The 18,753-nt window shown below is 38.4% G+C and overlaps 1 long non-coding RNA gene across 1 annotated transcript; it reads left to right on the plus strand.

Moving 5' to 3' along the window:
* The first annotated feature begins 3,009 nt into the window (after positions 1-3,009).
* On the plus strand, positions 3,010-17,463 carry LOC140943672 (uncharacterized). The gene is made up of 4 exons (XR_012166621.1): positions 3,010-3,095; positions 12,824-12,897; positions 13,305-13,375; positions 13,579-17,463. It is a non-coding gene; the product is annotated as an uncharacterized lncRNA (long non-coding RNA).
* The last annotated feature ends 1,290 nt before the right edge of the window (positions 17,464-18,753 follow it).

An 18,753-nucleotide genomic window follows, 5' to 3' on the forward strand; every position in this document is an offset into this window, starting at 1 on the left:
CAAGTAGTAAATGATGCAAAAAACGGTTAAGGTTTACATACTAGGGCTACACGGGAAAAACGTGCGGACCGATTACGAAATGATTCTAAAACGCAAGTGCCTGCTGTAACAACACCTCCGGCTCCGGCCCTTAGCTTACCACCATCATTCTCTTTCCTTGCAATTCTTACGACTTACTTCAATGAATTTACGGCTATATATCTTTCTCAGTCCAACACATAAGCCAAAAACAAATTTCCTCGCTTTGAGTTAGATAATCAATAAAGGGTTAGGAATTATGTATTAGCTAAGGAAACACGGCTTGTGTTAGGTAATCACTGATTTCAAAAACCTGTTACGATAAAATTTTGACTGCCAGATAAAGAGTATTTCAAACAAATCGTATCCAACTTCTTCTTTAAAGAGTTCTTTGTTATGCTTTAACTATCGTTTTTGTCTTGTTCACTCATGTAGGCGCACAATCTAACAGAAGTACAGTCATTAATTGCTAAGTGCGGACCCAACTAAATCGGACGATTTTTAAAACGGTAAGTACTTGTAACAACTCGCATCCCGATCTTTTGTTAGTGACTTTGTGAACTGACTACTCAGGATCTCAGAGTACAGACTTTGCAAAATGGCTCATTTGGTAACTCTTTTCGTCTTTACTTTTTACGCAGTCATCCATGCGAACTCAAAATCAGTCAAAATCGCTGAAAATACCTTTTTGAAGGCAAAAAGACAACAATATATACTAGGTAAGGTAGTACTGTTTATTTAACATTAATCTATATACATAGTTGGCGATATATTGCTACTGTAGCTTACTGTAAAGATGAATTCGAAGCAAACTCATTTACCAACAAGCAGATTGTGTGGCATCCTCGGAGACCCAGGGGCAGTTAGTCGGGTCGATAAAATGTTCGTGGTGAAGGTATCGACGCGACTAACTGCCCCTGGGTCTCCGAGGATGATTGTGTGGGTAACCTGTGGTATAAACCACGAAGGAAGTCCTCGTCCCAGGGTCTACTGGTGTCCCGGCCAATATGGCGGCGTGGAGCTGTTAGTTTGGATCTTCCATCGCTCACAGAGTCAGTCATCAGTGTAGCAGTGCAAACCTAATTTAAGCTTAATCGTACCTACAAAAATTTCAAGAAAGGACTCTGCAATATAAAAACCAAAATACCAAAGAAGTCAATAGAATTAGAAGAAAAAGGTATACATATTTACAGGGGGCACCCAACGAAGATTTCCTCCTAATTGCGTTGAAATTATGAAAGAGTTCTCCTTATCGAGTAGATGGCTAGGATGTAAAAGTAGGCGGTGATTTCAGGCTTTATCTTTCGCACCTTCCTGTAGTTCCCAAAGTAGGCGGCTCAAAACTCGAAGTAGCCAGTTTTTAGCCGACTGCCGCCACTTAATGACAACCTAATGTAGACTACAGTACTTTTAAATCTCTAGAAGTGCATTCTAAGCGGGGCTATAAAATTTGTATCTGTTCGGTCATCGCAGGGGAACTTGAGGCTTTTCGAAATTACAAGGGCTTCAGTTTTATTTTCGAGAAAGTATCAGACCGTAAGTTAATTAAGTTCATTTCTTTATCACCTAGAGATATGCCAAGAGATCAGTCAGGCACAATTTAAAAGATTTGACCAACAAGAAAGGTAAATACAATATTAAAATAATTTTATTCTATTTATATACATTAAGCAGTCAAGATAGCAACACAGTGTAGAAGATACCAGAATTCAAGGTCAAAACAAACTACACTGTAAAATTCAAACTGCATGATAAATGGCATAAGACATAATGCTGCCCCTCTCAAACATGCAAAGGAATACTCCAGTTTTAAACCTGTGAGAGCAACAATTAGGATGCCAGGAAATTATGTTTGATGCCCTATGATATATTCTAACTTTTACATAAAAACTTTGATTAAACAATAATATATACTTAGGGGTCAACTGGGATTCGAACCTACAAAGAAATGGGATGCACATTTCTCCCTGAACTATAACGTGCAAAGTCAGTCTATAAGAAAATATACACCAACTCAACTGTTATTCATACTCAGCAAAGAATTGGGAGGCAGCAGCTTTCTGAACAATTGAATACAAACTTTTATTAGTTTTACGAGCATTATCCTAATGAGCAAATAGACTAAAATGGGACATGGGTGTTCGAGAATAGAAAGTAGAAATAATATTGTGACATGCTGTCTTCTTAGACTGCATCCACTTACTAAAATTTAAAAAATTATTCCCTTTTTCGTTAACTGAAGAGAGTCGTACAACTTTTTATTTAAGCGCCTTTGAACTGTTTTGGTTTAATATCAACCCTTCAAACCAATTCTTTCCTTTTCAAACTGCCTCGACCAAATGAAGCATTTAAACACACCCAGGCCCGTGGACAGAATTTTTAAGATACATGGATTTTCTCCTGGGGAGTAATCCCCCTTATATAAGCCAACTAGGTATGTGCCACCCCAAAGGGTATGGTTTTTGCACCTTTTTGGTCTAAAAACGGTCAGGACTTGGAGAACCGGGGGGCACACTCCTGGGATTTCAGTCACTTTTGTAAATAACACAAATAAGCAGCCACGGTTTAAATGCTAGGGCTACGCGTGAATCCCCGAGAGAGAGAGTTAGCTTCCTTTTTTATTGGGTACTTTGTTTTGCTCTGCGCATAAGTTTTGATTACTCTTTTTAGATAACTCAATCTAAGAGAAGTGAAGGTATATTAAAGTTGTTTCAAACGTGCGGGCTCCAAAAACAAAATGATTTGAAAGGTCTTAATTATGTGCCAGTAATTTTCCTTGCTTTAAATTAGATAAATAAATCCAATCATGGTTAGGGATATTATGTACTAGCTAAGGCTAGAGAACCTAACTTGTGATAGGTAATCACTGATTTCAAAAACCTATCACAATAAAATTGTGACTGCCAGATAAAGAGTATTTCAACAAATCATATCTGACATCATCATTTTGTTATGCTTTTACTAATTTTTTTTTATCTTCTTCACTCATGTAGGTAACAATCTAAAAACAATCTAACAGAAGTACAGTCATTAATTGTACAGTGCTGACCCAACTAAACCAGGATATTTTCAAAATGGTAAGAGCTTGGAGCTTGTAACAACCCCAATCCCGATCTTTATTTAGTGACTTAATAAATTATGGCTCCTAAGGACCTTCCTTGAAGTATAAGAATACATAAAAATTCTGATATTTATAAAAAGCAATTTCCATTTACAACTGGGATTCCAACTCACCAAAAATGGGAGACAGCTGCTCCCTAAACTATGACATAATACATAATATTTATATAAAGTTAATAACCTCTCCCCATTGGCAGTAGTTTTGCATAAAGGTTTTATGCCAGATAACACTATGGAAACACACAAAAAGTAATGCTCCTCCCTGGACTAATACCTTAGTCTATAATAGATGGCACTTACTATTTTTAACTTACGATTTTTAAAAACACTAGATAACCTGGCATTTCCAACCCAGCAAGCAAGGGAGACAGGAGCTCCCTGGACTGAAACTTCAGTCTATGATAGTTACAACTTACTATTAAAACTGTGTAGATAAACTGGGATTCCAACCCAGCAAGCAAGGTAGACAGGAGCTCCCTGGACTGATACTTCAGTCAATAATAGTGTTATTACTTACTGTTAAAATTAGATAAACTGGGATTCCAACCCAGCAAGCAAGGGAGAAAGGAGCTCCCTGGACTGATACTTCAGTCTTTAATAGTGTTATTACTTACTATTTAAAGTAGATAAACTGGGATTCCAACCCAGCAAGCAAGCGAAACAGGAGCTCCCTGGACTGATACTTCAGTCTATAATATTGTTATTACTTACTATTAAAATTACATAAACTGGGATTCCAACGAAGCAAGCAAGGGAGACACAAGCTCCCTGGACTAATACTTCAGTCTTTAATAGTGTTATTACTTACTATTAAAAGTAGATAAACTGGGATTCCAACCCAGCAACCAAGGGAGACACGAGCTCCCTGGACTGTTGCTTCAGTCTTTAATACTGTTATTACTTACTATTGAAATTATCTAAACTGGGATTCCAACCCAGCAAGCAAGGGAGACAGGAGCTCCCAGGACTGATACCTCCATCTTTAATAGTTATTACTTACTATTAAAATTAGATAAACTGGGATTCCAACCCAGCAAGCAAGCGAGACAGGAGCTCCCTTGACTGATACTTCAGTCGATAATAGATGAAACTTACTATTAAAGTAGATAAACTGGGATTCCATTCCAGGAAGCAAGGGAGACAAGAGCTCCCTGGACTGATACTTCAGTCAATAATAGATGAAACTTACTATTAAAACTAGATAAACTGGGATTCCAACCCAGCAAGCAAGGGAGACAGGAGCCCCCTGGACTGATACTTCAGTCAATAATAGATGAAACTTACTATTAAAACTAGATAAACTGGGATTCCAACCCAGCAAGCAAGGGAGACACGAGCTCCCTGGACTGATACTTCAGTCTTTAATAGTGTTATTACTTACTATTAAAATTAGATAAACTGGGATTCCAACCCAGCAAGCAAGGGAGAAAGGAGCTCCCTGGACTAATACTTCAGTCAATAATAGATGAAACTTACTATTAAAACTAGATAAAATGGGATTCCTACCCACTAAGCAAGGGAGACAGGAGCTCCCAGGACTGATACTTCAGTCAATAATACATGAAACTTACTATTAAAAGTAGATAAACTGGGATTCCAACCCAGCAAGCAAGGGAGACAGGAGCTCCCTGGACTGATCCTTCAGTCTTTAATAGTGTTATTACTTACTATTTAAAGTAGATAAACTGGGATTCCAACCCAGCAAGCAAGCGAGACAAGACCTCCCTGGACTGATACTTCAGTCTGTAATATTGTTATTACTTACTATTAAAATTAGATAAACTGGGATTCAAACGAAGCAAGCAAGGGAGACACAAGCTCCCTGGACTGATACTTCAGTCTTTAATAGTGTTATTACTTACTATTGAAATTAGCTAAACTGGGATTCCAACCCAGCAAGCAAGGGAGACAGGAGCTCCCAGGACTGATACCTCCATCTTTAATAGTTATTACTTACTATTAAAATTAGATAAACTGGGATTCCAACCCAGCAAGCAAGCGAGACAGGAGCTCCCTGGACTGATACTTCAGTCTATAATATTGTTATTACTTACTATTAAAATTAGATAAACTGGGATTCCAACGAAGCAAGCAAGGGAGACACGAGCTCCTTGGACTGATACTTCTGTCTTTAATAGTGTTATTACTTACTATTAAAATTAGATAAACTGGGATTCCAACCCAGCGAGCAAGGGAGACAAGAGCTCCCTGGACTGATACTTCAGTCAATAATAGATAAAACTTACTATTAAAACTAGATAAACTGAGATTCCAACCCAGCAAGCAAGGGAGACAGGAGCTCCCTGGACTGATACTTCAGTCAATAATACATGAAACTTACTATTAAAAGTAGATAAACTGGGATTCCAACCCAGGAAGCAAGGGAGACAGGAGCTCCCTGGACTGATACTTCAGTCAATAATAGATGAAACTTACTATTAAACCTAGATCAACTGGGATTCCAACCCAGCAAGCAAGGGAGACAGGAGCTCCCTGGACTGATATTTCAGTCAATAATAGATGAAACTTACTATTAAAACTAGATAAACTGGGATTCCAACCCAGCAAGCAAGGGAGACACAAGCTCCCTGGACTGATATTTCAGTCAATAATAGATGAAACTTACTATTAAAACTAGATAAACTGGGATTCCAACCCAGCAAGCAAGGGAGACACAACCTCCCTGGACTGATACTTCAGTCTATAATATTGTTATTACTTACTATTAAAATTAGATAAAGTGGGATTCCAACCCAGCAAGCAAGGGAGACACGAGCTCCTTGGACTGATACTTCAGTCTTTAATAGTGTTATTACTTACTATTAAAATTAGATAAACTGGGATTCCAACCCAGCGAGCAAGGGAGACAAGAGCTCCCTGGACTGATACTTCAGTCAATAATAGATAAAACTTACTATTAAAACTAGATAAACTGAGATTCCAACCCAGCAAGCAAGGGAGACAGGAGCTCCCTGGACTGATACTTCAGTCAATAATACATGAAACTTACTATTAAAAGTAGATAAACTGGGATTCCAACCCAGGAAGCAAGGGAGACAGGAGCTCCCTGGACTGATACTTCAGTCAATAATAGATGAAACTTACTATTAAAACTAGATAAACTGGGATTCCAACCCAGCAAGCAAGGGAGACAGGAGCTCCCTGGACTGATATTTCAGTCAATAATAGATGAAACTTACTATTAAAACTAGATAAACTGGGATTCCAACCCAGCAAGCAAGGGAGACATAAGCTCCCTGGACTGATATTTCAGTCAATAATAGATGAAACTTACTATTAAAACTAGATAAACTGGGATTCCAACCCAGCAAGCAAGGGAGACACAACCTCCCTGGACTCATACTTGAGTCTTTAATAGTGTTATTACTTACTATTAAAATTAGTTAAACTGGGATTCCAACCCAGCAAGCAAGGGAGACAAGAGCTCCCTGGACTAATACTTCAGTCAATAATAGATGAAACTTACTATTTAAACTAGATAAAATGGGATTCCAACCCAGTAAGCAAGGGAGACAGGAGCTCCCTGGACTGATACTTCAGTCATTAATAGGTGAAATTTACTATTAAAACTAGATAAACTGGGATTCCAACTAAGCAAGCAAGGGAGACAGGAGCTCCTTGGACTGACACTTCAGTCTTTAATAGATGAAATTTACTATTATAACTAGATAAACTGGGATTCCAACTCAGCAAGCAAGGGAGACAGGAGCTCCCTGGACTGATACTTCAGTCAATAATAGGTGAAAGTTACTATTAAAACTAGATAAACTGGGATTCCAACCCAGCAAGCAAGGGAGACACAAGCTCCCTGGACTGATATTTCAGTCAATAATAGATGAAACTTACTATTAAAACTAGATAAACTGGGATTCCAACCCAGCAAGCAAGGGAGACACAACCTCCCTGGACTGATACTTCAGTCTATAATATTGTTATTACTTACTATTAAAATTAGATAAAGTGGGATTCCAACCCAGCAAGCAAGGGAGACACGAGCTCCTTGGACTGATACTTCAGTCTTTAATAGTGTTATTACTTACTATTAAAATTAGATAAACTGGGATTCCAACCCAGCGAGCAAGGGAGACAAGAGCTCCCTGGACTGATACTTCAGTCAATAATAGATAAAACTTACTATTAAAACTAGATAAACTGAGATTCCAACCCAGCAAGCAAGGGAGACAGGAGCTCCCTGGACTGATACTTCAGTCAATAATACATGAAACTTACTATTAAAAGTAGATAAACTGGGATTCCAACCCAGGAAGCAAGGGAGACAGGAGCTCCCTGGACTGATACTTCAGTCAATAATAGATGAAACTTACTATTAAAACTAGATAAACTGGGATTCCAACCCAGCAAGCAAGGGAGACATAAGCTCCCTGGACTGATATTTCAGTCAATAATAGATGAAACTTACTATTAAAACTAGATAAACTGGGATTCCAACCCAGCAAGCAAGGGAGACACAACCTCCCTGGACTCATACTTGAGTCTTTAATAGTGTTATTACTTACTATTAAAATTAGTTAAACTGGGATTCCAACCCAGCAAGCAAGGGAGACAAGAGCTCCCTGGACTAATACTTCAGTCAATAATAGATGAAACTTACTATTTAAACTAGATAAAATGGGATTCCAACCCAGTAAGCAAGGGAGACAGGAGCTCCCTGGACTGATACTTCAGTCATTAATAGGTGAAATTTACTATTAAAACTAGATAAACTGGGATTCCAACTAAGAAAGCAAGGGAGACAGGAGCTCCTTGGACTGACACTTCAGTCTTTAATAGATGAAATTTACTATTATAACTAGATAAACTGGGATTCCAACTCAGCAAGCAAGGGAGACAGGAGCTCCCTGGACTGATACTTCAGTCAATAATAGGTGAAAGTTACTATTAAAACTAGATAAACTGGGATTCCAACCCAGCAAGCAAGGGAGAAAGGAGCTCCCTGGACTGATACTTCAGTCAATAATAGATGAAACTTACTATTAAAAGTAGATAAACTGGGATTCCAACCCAGGAAGCAAGGGAGACAGGAGCTCCCTGAACTGATACTTCAGTCAATAATAGATGAAACTTACTATTAAAACTAGATAAACTGGGATTCCAACCCAGCAAGCAAGGGAGACAGGAGCTCCCTGGACTGATACTTCAGTCAATAATAGGTGAAAGTTACTATTAAAACTAGATAAACTGGGATTCCAACCCAGCAAGCAAGGGAGAAAGGAGCTCCCTGGACTGATACTTCAGTCAATAATAGATGAAACTTACTATTAAAAGTAGATAAACTGGGATTCCAACCCAGGAAGCAAGGGAGACAGGAGCTCCCTGAACTGATACTTCAGTCAATAATAGATGAAACTTACTATTAAAACTAGATAAACTGGGATTCCAACCCAGCAAGCAAGGGAGACATAAGCTCCCTGGACTGATATTTCAGTCAATAATAGATGAAACTTACTATTAAAACTAGATAAACTGGGATTCCAACCCAGCAAGCAAGGGAGACACAACCTCCCTGGACTGATACTTCAGTCAATAAAAGATAAAACTTACTATTAAAGTAGGTAAACAGGTATTCCAACCCAGCAAGCAAGGGAGACAGGAGCTCCCTGGACTGATACTTCAGTCAATAATAGATAAAACTTACTTTTAAAACTAGATAAAATGGGATTCCAACCCAGCAAGCAAGGGAGTCAGGGGCTCCCTGGACTGATACTTCAGTCAATAATAGATGAAACTTACTATTAAAACTAGATAAACTGGGATTCCAACCCAGCAAGGAAGGGAGACAGCAGCTTCCTGGACTCGGATACTTCAGTCAATAATAGATGAAACTTACTATTAAAACTAGATAAACTGGGATTCCAACCCAGCAAACAAGGGAGTCAGCAGCTCCCTGGACTGATACTTTAGTCAATAATAGATGAAACTTACTATAAAAACTAGATAAACTGGGATTCAAACCCAGCAAGCAAGGAAGACAGGAGCTCCGGGACTGATACTTCAGTCAATAAAAGGTGAAACTTACTCTTAAAACTAGATAAACTGGGATTCCAACCCAGCAAGCAACGGAGACAGGAGCTCTCTGTACTGATACTTCAGTCAAGAATAGATGAAACTTACTATTAAAACTAGATAAACTGGGATTCCAACCCAGCAAGCAAGGGAGACAGGAGCTCCCTGGACTGATACTTCAGTCAATAAAAGATAAAACTTACTATTAAAGTAGGTAAACAGGTATTCCAACCCAGCAAGCAAGGGAGACAGGAGCTCCCTGGACTGATACTTCAGTCAATAATAGATAAAACTTACTATTAAAACTAGATAAAATGGGATTCCAACCCAGCAAGCAAGGGAGTCAGGGGCTCCCTGGACTGATACTTCAGTCAATATTTGATAAAACTTAGTATTAACACTAGATAAACTGGGATTCCAACCCAGCAAGCAAGGGAGACAGCAGCTTCCTGGACTCGGATACTTCAGTCAATAATAGATGAAACTTACTATTAAAACTAGATAAACTGGGATTCCAACCCAGCAAGCAAGGGAGACAGGAGCTCCCTGGACTGATACTTCAGTCAATATGTGATAAAACTTAGTATTAACACTAGATAAACTGGGATTCCAACCCAGCAAGCAAGGGAGACAGCAGCTTCCTGGACTGATACTTCAGTCAATAATAGATGAAACTTACTATTAAAACTAGATAAACTGGGATTCCAACCCAGCAAGCAAGGGAGACAGGAGCTCCCTGGACTGATACTTCAGTCAATAAAAGATAAAACTTACTATTAAAGTAGGTAAACAGGTATTCCAACCCAGCAAGCAAGGGAGACAGGAGCTCCCTGGACTGATACTTCAGTCAATAATAGATAAAACTTACTATTAAAACTAGATAAAATGGGATTCCAACCCAGCAAGCAAGGGAGTCAGGGGCTCCCTGGACTGATACTTCAGTCAATATTTGATAAAACTTAGTATTAACACTAGATAAACTGGGATTCCAACCCAGCAAGGAAGGGAGACAGCAGCTTCCTGGACTCGGATACTTCAGTCAATAATAGATGAAACTTACTATTAAAACTAGATAAACTGGGATTCCAACCCAGCAAACAAGGGAGTCAGCAGCTCCCTGGACTGATACTTTAGTCAATAATAGATGAAACTTACTATAAAAACTAGATAAACTGGGATTCAAACCCAGCAAGCAAGGAAGACAGGAGCTCCGGGACTGATACTTCAGTCAATAAAAGGTGAAACTTACTCTTAAAACTAGATAAACTGGGATTCCAACCCAGCAAGCAACGGAGACAGGAGCTCTCTGTACTGATACTTCAGTCAAGAATAGATAAAATTACTATTAAAACTAGATAAACTGGGATTCCAACCCAGCAAGCAAGGGAGACAGGAGCTCCCTGGACTGATACTTCAGTCAATAATAGATGAAACTTACTATTAAAGTAGGTAAACAGGTATTCCAACCCAGCAAGCAAGGGAGACAGGAGCTCCCTGGACTGATACTTCAGTCAATAATAGATAAAACTTACTATTAAAACTAGATAAAATGGGATTCCAACCCAGCAAGCAAGGGAGTCAGGAGCTCCCTGGACTGATACTTCAGTCAATATTTGATAAAACTTAGTATTAACACTAGATAAACTGGGATTCCAACCCAGCAAGCAAGGGAGACAGCAGCTTCCTGGACTCGGATACTTCAGTCAATAATAGATGAAACTTACTATTAAAACTAGATAAACTGGGATTCCAACCCAGCAAGCAAGGGAGACAGGAGCTCCCTGGACTGATACTTCAGTCAATATGTGATAAAACTTAGTATTAACACTAGATAAACTGGGATTCCAACCCAGCAAGCAAGGGAGACAGCAGCTTCCTGGACTGATACTTCAGTCAATAATAGATGAAACTTACTATTAAAACTAGATAAACTGGGATTCCAACCCAGGAAGCAAGGGAGACAGGAGCTCCCTGGACTGATACTTCAGTCAATAATAGATGAAACTTACTTTTAAAACTAGATAAACTGGGATTCTAACCCAGCAAGCAAGGTAGACAGGAGCTCCCGGACTGATACTTTAGTTAATAATAAATGAAACTTACTATTAAAACTAGATAAACTGGGATTCCAACCCAGTAAGCAAGGGAGACAGGAGCTCTCTGGACTGATACTTCAGTCAATAATAGATGAAACTTACTATTAAAACTAGATAAACTGGGATTCCAGCCCAGGAAGCAAGCTGGGAGACAGGAGCTCCCTGGGCTGATACTTCAGTCAATAATAGATAAAACTTAGTATTAAAACTAGATAAAATGGGATTCCAACCCGCAAGCAAGGGAGACAGGAGCTCCCTGGACTGATGCTTCAGTCAATAATAGGTGAAACTTACTATTAAAACTAGATAAACTGGGATTTCAACCCAGTAAGCAAGGGAGACAGAAGCTCCCTGGACTGATACTTTAGTCAATAATAGATGAAACTTTTTATTAAAACTAGATAAACAGGGATTCCAACCCATCAAGAAAGGGAGACGAGTGCTTCCTGGGCTGATATTTCAGTCAATAATAGATGAAACTAATACTATTAAAACTAGATAAACTGGGATTCTAGCCCAGCAAGCAAGGGAGAGAGGTGCTCCCTGGACTGATACTTTAGTCAATAATAGATGAAACTTACTATTAAAACTAGATAAAGTGGTATTCCAACCCAGAAAGCAAGGGATTCAGGGGCTTCCTGGACTGATACTTCAGTCTATCATAGTTATTACTTACTATGAAAATTAGATAAACTGGGAGTCCAACCCAGCAAGCAATGGAGTGAGGAGTTCCCTGGACTGATACTTCAGTCGATCGTAGTTATTACTTACTATGAAAATTAGATAAACTGGGATTCCAACCCAGCAATCAAGGGAGACTAGAGCTCCTTAGTCTGAGAAGAAGAACACCCAATTGCATTTGCCTGAAATCTGCTGTTAATTAGGGCCAATGGGATTTGCAGTCACTATCATTTTATTTGAGGAGAGAACTGTTTTCACTTTAATTTAATTTATTTTTAATTGCGTATAATTTCATTTAACATGGAAGAGACACTTCATGGATCTGTTAATAAACTTTTAATAGAATTATTACTATTATTATAATTGTTATTGTTATTATTATTATTACTGATATACCATTAGATGATTAGATACCATAAAAAGATAATAACTGTAATGATTCAAATTGTATATTTCACTTAGTAAACATAGATTTGAACCTGGAAATTATTTAAGTGTTTGACTCTCCACTGTTATATCTTTGCAGGTTATAACAAGGCTTTTGCTGGACGCTTTAAATATATCTAAGTGGAGACGTCGGAAATGAATTTATTGTATTTACAGTGTAACTTTACGATTTTGCGCAGTTGTTGTTACAGGGAAAATGCTATTTGAGGGTACAGTGAGAGTCGACTTGTCTTTATTGATATGATTTTTTATGTCTCGGCCCACTAAGAATATCTGCTGATGGTCAGATTTTTTTAGTGGGCGTTAAACTTCATTTCTTATCTATATCCCTTATCGGTGCAAATCAAAATAGGTGGTATTAGTTTAATTTACGTCTGTTGGTAACATCCTCTAAGCGCTTGTTTCTTTTTCTTTAGCTTTTTTATTTTCTAGATTGAATCTACCCGGTTATTTTTGTTCATCACGTGGGGAGGCGTTTTCTACGCTTCAGGTATAATGGATATGTTTCTTTGCATTAATCCCCGGTTTTCTCCTTAGGCCTAGATATTGAGCACCACGAGGAGCTCGAGGAGTTCGGATTGATATACTCTAGAATAAGAGCACAACATCGTATGTGTAGTACCCGGCGTCGTTTGCTAGTGAGAGAATAGAGAACAAAGAAGTGAACGACTGAAATGAACTCATTTAACTCTATAGCAAACGGGAGCCAGAAAAATAAGTTTCTTATATGTGCTTATTGCAAAAAGTACGTTTAAACCCGAAAATGGTGTTGGGTTTGGCAGAAGTACCTGAATTTTTTATCGTTGAGATTCTTTATATATATTTTGCTAACAGATACTTACTTTGGTCGTTATATTTACTGAGTTCAGGTTCCTTTTTTAAATTGCACTTTTATAGTTTACAAAGATTGAAAAATCGTCATCTGGTGGAACCTGTACTAGCTGATGAAACAACACCAACAATGAAAGGTACGTTATCTCTTGAGAAGAATTGAATAACCCCAGTTTTTACAACAGGGTTCGAACAGGGGCGGTCCAAAAAATAACGGGCTGTTAGACTAAATCACTTAAATAACTAACCAACGCGAAAAATAAGAGCACAAAATAACCAGTACTCAAATTTCTCTATTTCTACAGTCTACTGATAAACATTGCACTTTCTTCTGTTTTAGGACGTGTTTCTCAAGTTGGACATCTGAAGAAATGCCTGCGTGTTACGATACAGCTAAAGTGAAGATGTAGCGATCAAGATGAAATACTTTAGAAAATTAATCTAACAATTTTTTTTTCCAGTAATATAAAAGCTAAATAAAACTTTGTAGAATTCTGCTACAGTAGCAGTCAACATTTTCGAAGGAGGACTTTCCTTCTTACGGAAACAACTGCTACTGGGCAACAATGGCTTTTTTTTGTGTGTTCTGAAATTATTAAGGATAGGTCTATTCAAAATATCTTTAATGTTAATCTTCGTGTTCCTAAACACTTAAATGACTGTAATGAACACTCTCGCCATTTTTCGGGGGTACTCGTTGACTACTTTGGCTTGCGTTAATCTTCATATACTAGACCTACCATAACTTCGAACACGCGCTATGGTAAACGCTTACAGTAATGCCTTTACAAAATTGCGTTCATTGAAATGAACACTGCCCCATCTTTCGGGGATACTTTCGGCAACTTTTGACCACTATCTTTGACTTCTTCGGCCTGCGTTAAGTCTTCATGTTTACTTACCATTTCTACGAACCGGCGCTATCGTAAATGGCTATATGCCTTTGTCAAAATGAATACTCTTGCCATCCTTCGGGGTACTTTCGGTAACTTTCGACCACTATCATTGACTACTTCGACTTGCGTCAGTCTTCATAGAACCTTATGAGTACCATTACTTCGAACGCGCGCTATCGCCAACTTGTGAACACTAAAATGTTAATGAACACCCTTCGGGGTACTTTCGGTAACTTTCGACCAGTATCGTTGACTACTTCGACTTGCATCAATCTTCATAGAGACTTATACCATTACTTGGAACGCGCGCTATGGCCAACTTGTGAACACTAAAATGTTAATGAACACCCTTCGGGGTACTTTCGGTAACTTTCGTCCAGTATCGTTGACTACTTCGACTTGCATCAATCTTCATAGAGACTTATACCATTACTTGGAACGCGCGCTATCGCCAACTTGTGAACACTATAATGTTAATGAACACCCTCGCAATCCTTCGGGTACTTTCGGTAACTTTCGACCACTATCATTGACTACTTCGGCTTGCGTCAGTCTTCATAGAGACTTATACCATTACTTGGAACGCGCGCTATCGCCAACTTGTGAACACTATAATGTTAATGAGCACCCTCGCAATCCTTCAGGGTACTTTCGGTAACTTTCGACCACTATTGTTGACTACTTCGGCTTGCGTTAATATTCATTATAAACTTACTACTGATTACTTCGAACGCGCGCTATAGCAAACATTTAAATGTCTTTGCGAGCTTCGCGCAAAACCGGCCTCCTGTAAATCTAAAAAGGGCCTCTAGCTGTCACCATAATGTTTTAAACCAAATTTATACCGACTTGTTTAAAGGTGTATCTTCTTTTTAACACTATGTATTTACATGAATGTTTTTGCGCTCTTGTTAACCTTCCGTCGCCGTTATCAATTATTTTATGCTTTGTTGTGTATAGAGTGCTTTAGTAACCTTTATTTCCATAACTAATACGCTTTCGATCGCGCGATTCCGTACACTTGGCGAACGTGCATCAACTTCGTTAACTTCATGTAGTGTTACCCGATCTTGTAACTTTTCATTCTCGATCCTCAACTGTGGTCTCGGTTGCCTTGAGGGTAGAGGGTAGAGATTTGCTTTGCGTTTAAAGTGAATGAGATTTGGTTAATGTATATAACGTTATACATAATAAGCCCAATATGTAATGTAAAGGAGTTGATAATGGATAAGCCGCATAAAGAATGTGGAATAGTGGGTTGTAAGCTATTGATTCTATAAATTTATACCAAGCTGCAACTGTTGAGTTAATCAAGGGATTGACTTTTAAAGAAACTGCAGTGATAAACTGGTGGGAAAATTAAATAAAAATTGTTTTAATCTGAATTTAAGCTTGTAAAATAATTTTACCGCAGTAATGAGAATTAAAAGGTTGCTTCTCGAGCGCTATCCATTTTTTGCCCGCAGGTGGCTGAGAAATAGATGATTCACTCGATTGAAGCTTATTTTTCTGGTTTGCTTTCGAACCACAATGGGTTTATGCGGTTTTAATTCAGTAGCTCCTCTAGATCTCGTTACTATCGAATTTCGCGTAAAAATGCCTTTACAAAATTGCGTTCAGTGAAATGAACACTGTCCCCATCTTTCGGGGTTACTTTCGACAACTTTTGACCACTATCGTTGACTTCTTCGGCCTGCGTTAAATCTTCATGTTTACTTGCCATTTCAAAGAACCGGCGCTGTCGTAAACTCTCGCCATCTTTCGGGGCTACTTTAGGTAACTTTCGACCACTATCATTGACTACCTCGACTGGCGTCAATCTTCATAGAGACTTATACCATTACTTGGAACGCGCGCTATCGCCAACTTGTGAATGAACACCCTCGCAATCCTTCGGGGTACTTTCGACCACTATCATTGACTACTTCGGCTTCCGTTAATCTTCATTATAAACTTACTACTGATTACTTCGAACGCGCGCTATAGCAAACACTTAAATGTCTTTGCGAGCTTCGCGCAAAACCGACCTCCTGTAAATCTAAAAACGGAATGTAGCTGTCACCATGATGTTGTAAACCAAATTTATACCGACTTGTTTAAAGGTGTATCTTCGTTTTAACACTAAGTATTCACATGAATGTTTTTGCGCTCTTGTTAACCTTCCGTCGCCGTTATCAATTATTTTATGCTTTGTTATGTATAGAGTGCTTTAGTAACCTTTATTTCCATGACTAATACGCTTTCGATCGCGCGATTCCGTACACTTGCCGAACGTGCATCAACTTCGTTAACTCCACGTAGTGTTACCCGATCTTGTAACTTTTCATTCTCGATCCTCAACTGTGGTCTCGGTTGCCTTGAGGGTAGAGGGTAGAGATTTGCTTTGCGTTTAAAGTGAATGAGATTTGGTTAATGTATATGACGTTATACATAATAAGCCCAATATGTAATATAAAGGAGTTGATAATGGATAAGCCACATAAAGAATGTGGAATAGTGGGTTGTAAGCTATTGATTCTATAAATTTATACCAAGCTGCAACTGTTGAGTTAATCAAGGCATTGACTTTTAAAGAAACTGTAGTGATAAACTGGTGAGAAAATTAAATAACAATTGTTTTAATCTGAATTTAAGCTTGTAAAATAATTTTACCACAGTAATGAGAATTAAAAGGTTGCTTCTCGAGCGCTATCCATTTTTTGCCCGCAGGAGTCTAAGAAAAAAAGAAAGAAACTGATAGAGCTGAGAAATAGATGGTTCACTCGATTGAAGCTTATTATTCTGGTTTGCTTTCGAACCACAATGGCTTTATGCGGTTTTGTAATTCAATAGCTTCTCTAGATCTCGTTACTATCGAATTTCGCGTCCGCTCACTGGCGTCTTCTTCGGCCTTCACGTTCGCTCCACCAGATCCAGTTCGCCTCGAAAGCAATGCAAGCGCATGGAATTCTTATGACATGCAGTTACAATATTTTAATATTAACTCCCAACGGTTTAACTCCAGATTAGGCAGCTGGCAATCAGCATCTTGTTTTTTCTCGTTATTAAAGTATCGTTGCTTGTCTCAGTCTTCTTATTTCCTTATTTTCTTGGAAATCATCCCAAACAATGCACGTTCTTAAAGGGGGAGGTAAGGGGGAGGTTTTTGATAAACGCTGTCTGAAGTGTTTATCTGAATTTCTTCAAAAATTAACATCATTTTAAATTTATTGCAAAGTAGATATATCTCGGTTAAGTCGACAACCTGTATTTAATATTATCTATCCAATACTGTGTATTTAACAATTCCTGTCTTAAATTGTAATAAAATCAAAATTGTAATGAGTGTGTTAGCGTAAGTAATACTTTGTCTAATAACGTATTAGTTTGTGTAATGGGTACTAAGCTGTTACATCGCACGCGATTTAAATTCAACGGCGATTTCACATAGTACAATATGTAATTCTGAAGATGACAAATGTACCATCAAAAAATGTTTGGTAAATTAAAGAAAGTTGTTTTGTTTATGCGACTATCGAAATTTTTGGGTCTGAAATAGGGTAAAGGTTTGTCCTGTCTACAGCTTTCTCTACTAGAACCAAGGTCGTCTCTTTTACTGTTCATCTTTTAAGAATGGTTTGAAATAGGATGATGTGCCACTAGCCCACCCAAATTTCCTATCGTATCCCTCCACGTATCATCTCTAGCTGAAAGATGAGGCATTTTAATTTCCTACTAGCCTACGAGCAGACTCACTTGTGAAATTTCGGGGAAATTCCTTCCCCATTATTTTACTCGCCCATTTCCTCGCCTTATTATTCTCCCCGGCTGACGCTGCCTGTCGTCTCCACGGCAAACATTTTCCCCGAAATCGCACCACAGGTGGCCCAAGCGTAATATGGGCCACCTGTGGCGTAATACGAGAGTTTGTATGGGAAAAATAGAGTTTGAAACTTACATGAAATAAATGAAGTAAAAGCGATAAAAGCTATCAATAAAGTGTAAATATTGTTACCTGGAGTCGTTGTCTTTGTTTTTACGAAGTTTCAGCGCGATTTGAGTACTTTTACATCATCTGACCTGACAATGTAATAATAAGAGACAATATTTACACTTTATTGATAACTTTTATCGCTTTTACTTCTTATTTCATCTAAGTTTCAAACTCTATTTTTCCATACAAACTCTCATATTACGCCACAGGTGGCCCATATTACGCTTGGGCCACCTGTGATCGCTCGAGTGAGCCTGCTCGTGGGCTATATATTTTTCCCACAAGCCACCTTTAAACCTACCAACGTTATTTGTCTGTTGAAATCAGACAGTGTGCTTACCAGTTCCATTTTGCAGGGTCCTTACTTCATTTTTTCCCTCTTATTTTTCACATAACTTCTTTCTAGTCGAAAAATTTCACCCACATCAGATACAATCTTATCAGAATACACGGCCACTGTCAAAGCAACAACGATTTCGTACAATCATCGCTTCTTGGTAGCAAAGAACAATATCGATTCCCATCGATTTTCCTCCCCGTCTCTAATGCATAGAAATTCCGAGACAATGCTGTTTTCTAAGGAAACTGGCGATTTTTAAAACTCTAAACTACGACCTTTTTTTCAATAATTACAGCAAAAAGATAA

The sequence above is a fragment of the Porites lutea genome, chromosome 7 (genome assembly GCF_958299795.1).
Source record: "Porites lutea chromosome 7, jaPorLute2.1, whole genome shotgun sequence".
Classification (NCBI taxonomy): Eukaryota; Metazoa; Cnidaria; class Anthozoa; order Scleractinia; family Poritidae; genus Porites; species Porites lutea.